The 7,651-nt window shown below is 39.3% G+C and overlaps 1 protein-coding gene across 1 annotated transcript in view; it reads left to right on the forward strand.

The window, feature by feature from the left end:
• The window catches only part of foxp1b (forkhead box P1b), a 361,422-nt gene that overhangs the window by 67,448 nt on the left and 286,323 nt on the right, over positions 1–7,651 (forward strand). The window lies entirely within an intron of this gene.

The following is a 7,651-nucleotide window of genomic DNA, read 5'->3' on the forward strand; positions in this document are numbered from 1 at the left end:
GGTACACTTAATGATATTAGTGATTAGGCAATGCATTCAGCAAGTACTTTTACTTTTAATACTTAAGTATTTTTAAAAACCAGTACTTTTTTACTTTTACTTAAGTAAAATGTTAATGCGATACTTTGACTTTTACTTGAGTACATTTTTGTCTGTGTATTTGTACTTTTACTTAAGTACATTTTTTGAGTACTTTCTCCACCACTGGTGTTTTACCATCACCACCAGGTATGAAGTGCTTTAGCCTTTGAGTTGCACCACAACGCAGCACAACTGAAACATCCAGGAGAAGAATATCAGCTTGTTGTTATGAGTATAAAGGAGGCTGGTATCGCGCCTGATAAAAATCTATTTATTTATGTCACATGGACTTATATAAAGTTTTATACATTTTCTTTTCATATATTTATTATTGTTTTTCTTCTTTAGATGTTAGGTTGACTTAGAATGATTCCAAATAATGTACAGGAATAACCTGGTGCTGTTGCATGTCAATCATCTGGGGGGGCCACTAGGGGGGCCAATCAGATGACAGGGGGGGCACTGGCCCCACCGGACTCCCCTCTGGCTCCGCCACTGTGTGGCATCTGAACTGAAAAAAGCAAAACATAATGAATTATGATCAGAATACTATAATACACACCACACTACCAATTATTTACCCTTGTGTTTAAACCAATATGTCTCTCTGTCCGTAGCACAACATAACAATATTACTTAACGTCTGGATTGAGTTTTTTCCCCTTCATTAATGACACGCTTTTATTGGACAGGAGCAGCTTGATTGATTATTACATACATTATATCTATCATGTTAATTCAGAGTGAGTTATTTTTAATTTTAAATCCTTGTTGGACTTTTATTTAAGTGTTATTCTCCTTCAAGATACATTTACCTAATGTTAGAATAAATGCAATGTACATTATGCAGCAAAGGAAATTAGAAGATCGGACATATATCCATTATGGAGATGACAGGTTTTGGACGGGCGATGTGCCCCATTGCATAAGCGATACTGAAGAATGACTGATATCATTAACAATACAGTTAAGAAGCTTTTTAGTTATCTTGCTTTGCTAGCAAAATCGTTAGCTAGCAGCTAGCTAATAGCACACCAACAACAGCCTAATGTCTGTATGATAGAAATACTGGCTCGATAGATAAGAACAGTTTCTCCTCACCTCACTGTCTCCTCCCGCTCTGTAGTTCTTCAGAGAAAGGCAGACGCAGAGGCCTGTCAGTGTCTGTTGTATTTCATTACCTCTCTGCTTAAACCGCGACTCCGAGCTGAAGCAGAAACGATACTTTGTTTTCCGTCATCTGACAAGCAGCAGGTCTACTCCACTTTATTCACCAAAAATGTTTTTTTTTTGTTTTTTTAATTCACCAAAAACTGTTCTGTAATCTGGAACGTTCGCTACGTTGAGCTCCAGTTAGATGCCTTATCTCTTTTGTTTTTTATTTTTAATTTTTAATTTGCATACAGGAAGTCCATCCATTCATCCATCCATTTTCCATACACCCTTGTCCCTTAGTGCGGTCGGGAGTGTTGCTGGTGCCTATCTCAAGCTTTGAGTAGAGGAAGTCTTTTATTTATTACAATAATATGTACAGCAAGTTACGTAAATAGTAACTAAATGAACAATGAGGCTTAAGGAAGGTAACAGAGCAAAAATTACAAACAGGAAAGGGATACAAATAGGAAGAGGTTACAAACAGGACAAGGTTAAATACAGCAATTAGGGCAGATTACATGAGAAATTCTTTACAACTTGAAATAATCTTTAAAGCTTTTAGCCACTTTATCTCACTGTGCGAAAGGCAATTGTGTCGTGCATCACATGCAAAAGGTCAAAGGTAACAAGGTGACCGGAGGGCTTATTATGTTGTTTTTCTTGAAAAATACAACAAAAACCAAAATAATTTTAGTACATGTTATTATGTGTCAGAGGGCTTAGGAAATAATAATAATAAAAATAAATACATTTTTCAAAAAAATTGACCAAAAGGGCACTTGGGGGCAAGGAGCAAAAGGGGCACCCCGCTGCACCTGCACGAGGCACTGTGCCTTCAGACCCCAGCAGGTGAGGTGCTGGTAATTAAAGTGAAGTCGTTTAATTTCAGTTATTATAAGTTATTGGGGCCACAGTCTGTGTTTTTTTTCATAAAAACGTTAGTGTGCTTTATGTGTGATAGATCTGGATTCACAGTTCAACTATGTAAATAGTAGTTTAAAGCGCACAAAAATGCGGCTAAATAGTCTATGTTAATATGATTATAATTTGAGGGGTAAAAATAGCATATGACCAATTTTTTTTTAATGCTGTCCGCGGATAACAAAAACGTCTAGCAACCTCTGAGTGGAATATATATGTAAAATTGGTCAATGTTGGTCATCTGTCCGATATAACTATTGCCTTAACAGCAATAGTTATATCAAGTCAACAATTTTCATATCGGTGCATCACTAGTCATATTCTTTATACTAGAAAAAATATGAACTTGAAGACTAAGTCGTATTAGGTGTTATTTCCATCTTTCCATCAGCTCTGATCAGCTCCCCTGACCCTGCCAAAATAAAAAGAAAAAGAATCCCCACAGCATCATGATGCTGCCACATCCATGTTTCCCCCCACACACCTCAGATTTAGCATGTAGGCTGTAGGCTGCATGTAGGCTGAACACTGAATGCTTTCAAACATTCAGTGTTCAGGCAGATGGTTGCACTGGATTTTATTTATGTGTGTTAAAGTAATGCAAATTATTACATGTGATTTTTTTTTGTTAAAAAACATTGAAAAACCACATAGCATTTTTCTTGCACATCACAAATTATGCACTGCTTTGTTTCCATACCATTTTTATTTACACACCTCAACCAGTCTTGAGGAACAGTGGTTCTGAGATTAGGATTAATAAATAGAAGGATAAACATGAACATTCCCTCACTTCTCATTCTGTGCTGACATCTAGAAATCCTCTAACTGTATTTCCAGAAAGGAAGAAGTGAAATTACTGAGTGTGGTAATCTTTTATTAGTAGTGTTTGTCAGGAGTCCTCACTTCCTTAAGAACAGAGAAAAGGTTTCATCATCCTTGGCAGAAACGTATCGCTGGCTCGTGTCACCATGTGCATTCAAGTTCACACCAACGATTAAACGTGTATCTAGAGATGATCCGATCATGAGTGGGAGACTCTTAGTTTGTGTCCCAACACTTAGAAGCATGGTGCACAATCGTGTGTCAAAATTGATGTCTGTTATTTACAAAAAAGCAAAAAATATGCCTTATTGTTCTTCTGTCAAACACCAATGCAGCTCCCACAGCAAGACCTGGAAAAATAACACACAGGCTTCATCATCTCTTATCTTAAAGTACTTTGTTTTTACATGCACAGCAGGAGAAGGGGGTTCCTGTGTGGCTATCAGACATCCACATGCCTTTAGGGCTTTCATGCTCATGTTTAACGCTCTCCACCTGTGATCTGATCACAAACAGTAGATGATAATGCCTTTTCTGCACAAGGCCAGACATGTTAATTTCACCCATTGATCTTTATGGAACAGGCAAGAAATACAATACATTGCACCACGGGTCTGCAACCTATGGCTCTTTAAACTCTCCACATTTTTCTTTCCTTTTTTGTTTTGTTCTGTTTTCATACCATGTCTGCATAAAGTTTTCCCAGCGGAATGACACTAATGATCAGGGGTTGCATTAATGGAATACTTTCTGTATTTTTTTTAATCGACGGAAAAATTTGAAGCCTGTCCGTCATTTTGACAGATTACAATTCACTCCCCTGACTATATTTGGTGCAGATGCCTGGGACACTTTCAACTTTAAGCAGATGTAACTAAATCAGTCAATAAAACATCCCTTCTGAATATCATCTCTAACATGGACATTGAATTAAACGCATCTTTAGATGACAGCATGGTGAAGAGTTATGGGCAGGAAACTTTGGGGAACGCCTGATTAAAAAGCGCATCAAAAACTGGCTGAAGTGGTGCGTTCAACAAGCCTACAGTTCATACAGAATAGAGAAAACTATATTATATGTGCTAATCTATTGTTTAAATGTAGAAGTACAGTTCTCCATGTTAAAAACAAGAAAGTAATGAGTTAATTGTACTGTAACAAGTGCAGTGTGCTGCACAACTAATTGCATATGCGGCTTTGCCTTGCTCTGTTCAAGCTGCAGGGATGGGATCCTTTCAATCAGTCATCCCAGAAGATCTGCACGTGACTCATCCTGCATTAAAATATGTTTTAATAATGTATGCTTTGAAACTCAGTGTTGTCAGAAGTATTAAGGGATTTTTAATCAGTAACAGAGTGTATGAAGGACAGGACTGTAGAGGTGCAGTCTTATGTCACATCCATGGTGGATGAGGGTATTTTAACACCCACACTTTTCCTAGTGAAACGATGAAACACTCTCACTTTTCTTCCATTGTCTTTTGTCAGATTTGGCTCCATTTTGCTCTGTCTACTGTAGAACACGTGGTGTGCCATCAGTTATCGTAGCCTTTGCTTTCTTAGAATTATCTAGATCTCTAAACTTGATGGGGTTTTTTTTTCCCTTCAAGGACAAATGGTACAGGAGAAGGCAGATCTCCCATGTGCTCCCCGAGTTCTCGCTAAGCAGCACATCCCCTTTTCAGTGCCAGCTGTTCCCTCGGATACACCAGACCACGCTGAAATTCTCCTAATATAATTCCCGGGGCTCGGGAGAATAGTGCAAAACCCCCCCTCAAAAAACATGTGTGCCAACGAGGAGAGCGTTGAATTTTTCATAAGTGGGGCTCCGGGCTCGCCGAGTTTAGTGGGCAGCGCTCTCATTCATGAGCAGATGTTCAGCGCAGTTACACTCCACAGTTAATGTGAACTTGCTGGCCTCTCCGCCATTGGCTACAAGGACGTTGGCAGCAATCTGACATCTGAGAATTCCTCCCCAGTAAAAGACGCAGGTCGGGGAAAGCAATTGCTCCGGCCTTTTTTAGCCACTTCTTTGTAGTCCAGGAGCTGGATCCTGGATAAGTGGGGGTGGTGGGAGGGGTTGAGTGCTGACAGCCCATCCGTCTTCAGGTCGACAGTGATGAAATGCCCGCTATTGTTTGCTTTGGGAATAGTGATGAAATTCTCGCAAAATAAGATAATTTCCACAAGTTTTACACTCACTTTTCTTAACAACCACTCAGCAGGTGAGGTTTCAAAGCACCCAAAGGCTGAAACATCACTCATTGGATTGAAACAAACCTTTTATGGGGAGGAATTATTACCCTTGAAACAGGAAATTCATAGAAACAAGGAACCTGTGAGGGGAGGAGGGGGGTATTAGCAGTTTGGCCCTGAGCTGAAACCAGCTGGTGCTGTGGTCAGCCTCCCCTGCCTGGCGCCTCAGACATCTGCATGGTCAAACTGGCCTGCCGCTGGTTTTGATGTGGCCCCGCAGATCTTTAATCGTTTCCTCCTGACAGAGAGAAGTGAGGGCCGCACAGCTCCGGAGAGCAGTGTACATGACACCAAGACTTGGGCCAGTCAATCCTGATTTTTCTGTGTGAAAGTCATCATGGAAAAGTTGCACACGTGGGACTTTAAAGCAAGCAAACGACAAGTTCTTGTTTCCTCCACACATCTCATTTTCACTTTCTAATTGGTCGTTTTCAGGTTGGCTTTTACAAGAGCAAAACTAATTAGTGTTTCTAAATTCAGCAGAAAAAAAGAAAAAAGAGCACCAGCTTGCATGATTGTTCTGGTTTCCTCTGTGGTGTCAGGCACTCAACAAGAAAATAAGACTAATCATTTTCTAAATTGCTCGTATATTTAAAGCCGGGAGCCGAGTGGAACTGCCATTCCTCCTGGCATTTTGTTTGGCAGGAATTGAGGAGGCAGTGGTTGCCCTTTCCCGCCTGTGTACTCTCTTTGTAACTCATGGGAAGTTTAGACTTGGGAGGCCTGTGGGGGAAAAAAGGAAAAAAAAACCAACAACAAAAAAAATACAATGCGTTGTGTTTTAGGTGGGGTTATTTCTGCTTTTATTAGGAATGTCCTGCTGACAGGAGCAAACCCGGCCGAGTTTACAGTAGCTGTGACATTGCTGTTACCTTTATTCAAAACGCTCCAGCTGCAGCAAGCCCTCAGGAAGCCCCGGTGAAGGCAGGACCACAGAGGCAGGCCAGAGATAGGCGGGGGCGTCAAGCACTGTTTGAATTGGCAGACGTTGCCCCCCCTCGGGGAACTTTTTCCTAGCTTTGCAGAAAAGCTGGTGGCGTCGGCTGTGGCGGAGATTTAGGGGCAGAATGGGCTTTTTCCACCTCTCCTCCCCTTTCAGGAAACACATCTTGCCGTTTATCCCCTGTGTATTTTCACACAAAGGGACTGAATGACAAAGGTCAACTGTAAAAGGCTGTGCACTAACATTTGATAACTGTAATGGGGCAAATTATTATTCTAATTAGTTAGTTAAAAATGTCTTTAATCTCATTAGCTGACATTTATGTAAAATATTTGTAAGCATAAACACCCTGAGTTGAGAGTCTTACATAAGAGTGAAAATGTAAAGTATTTGGATCTAACATAGTAACACTAAATAACAGTAATAATTCACACTGGAGATGCATGGTCCCCAATTTTGCTGCAGATTTTTTTCTAAAGTTTTGTCCAAAATTAACTGATTCCAGGTTCTCTTTTAGAAATATAAATGACTACAAAATACTTTTTTTAACTGTATGGATAAATGGAACATTTCTGTCACTCATCATTGGTTATTGAAATTATGACCAGGCCTCATAATCCGGGATTATTTCCTTCAAAGTTAAGGGAATAATCCTTAACCTGCTGATTTTTTTTTTTCTTTTGGGTGGGCGGTAGTATTAAATCTAAGGCATTTTTTGCAATATTGCAAGTAGTTTTCAATGGAATGAGTGTTGAACACTAAATTAACCCCTTTTCCGCTACTTATAATGTAAAACGGATGTCAGGGGAAGGTTGGCTAAAAGTCTCTGCAAACCCCACACATCCTGGACACAAACCATTTAAGCACACAGTATGACACCATAAATATTTGCATTAATTCACCCTTGTCTTCTGCTTTTGCTAAAACACTAGATATATAAATATTTACAAGAAATACTTTCCATTTTTAATATATTTATATTTTAAATATCTGTAAAAGCAAATGCCAATTCCTTGTTAGTTTGCTTAAACTTGGTGAATAAAGCGGATCCTGATCCTAACAGGGTTACCTTAATACACGGTCTATAAAGAAAAACACTTCTTATTTTTTGCATTATTTTTTGTTTATTTTTCTGTATGCTGGAAATGTTGCTTTTTTTTCTTTTTAAGCCAGCTGACCTGTAGTTCATAACAACAGGTGGGGATGTGCTCCCTTTCTGCCCATCTTCTTTCATTCAAAAAGCCTTTAAACCAGAGCATAACAATTTTTTTCCCTCGATTCTAACATAGATGTAATCTGTTTTTTTATTTCCCTCAACAGATTTAGAAGCCAGTGATCAAGAAAAGCTTGATCTAAGGTTAAGGAGGAGCTGGGGTTTAAAATCAGTTAGAGCAATTATCAATTTCAAGGGGGCTTGGTTCCAGGTGTTGGAGGAGTGCGTTATTTTTTAAATAGTCTTGTTTTATATAT

The sequence above is a fragment of the Poecilia reticulata genome, linkage group LG5, assembly GCF_000633615.1.
Source record: "Poecilia reticulata strain Guanapo linkage group LG5, Guppy_female_1.0+MT, whole genome shotgun sequence".
In the NCBI taxonomy this organism is placed as follows: domain Eukaryota; kingdom Metazoa; phylum Chordata; class Actinopteri; order Cyprinodontiformes; family Poeciliidae; genus Poecilia; species Poecilia reticulata.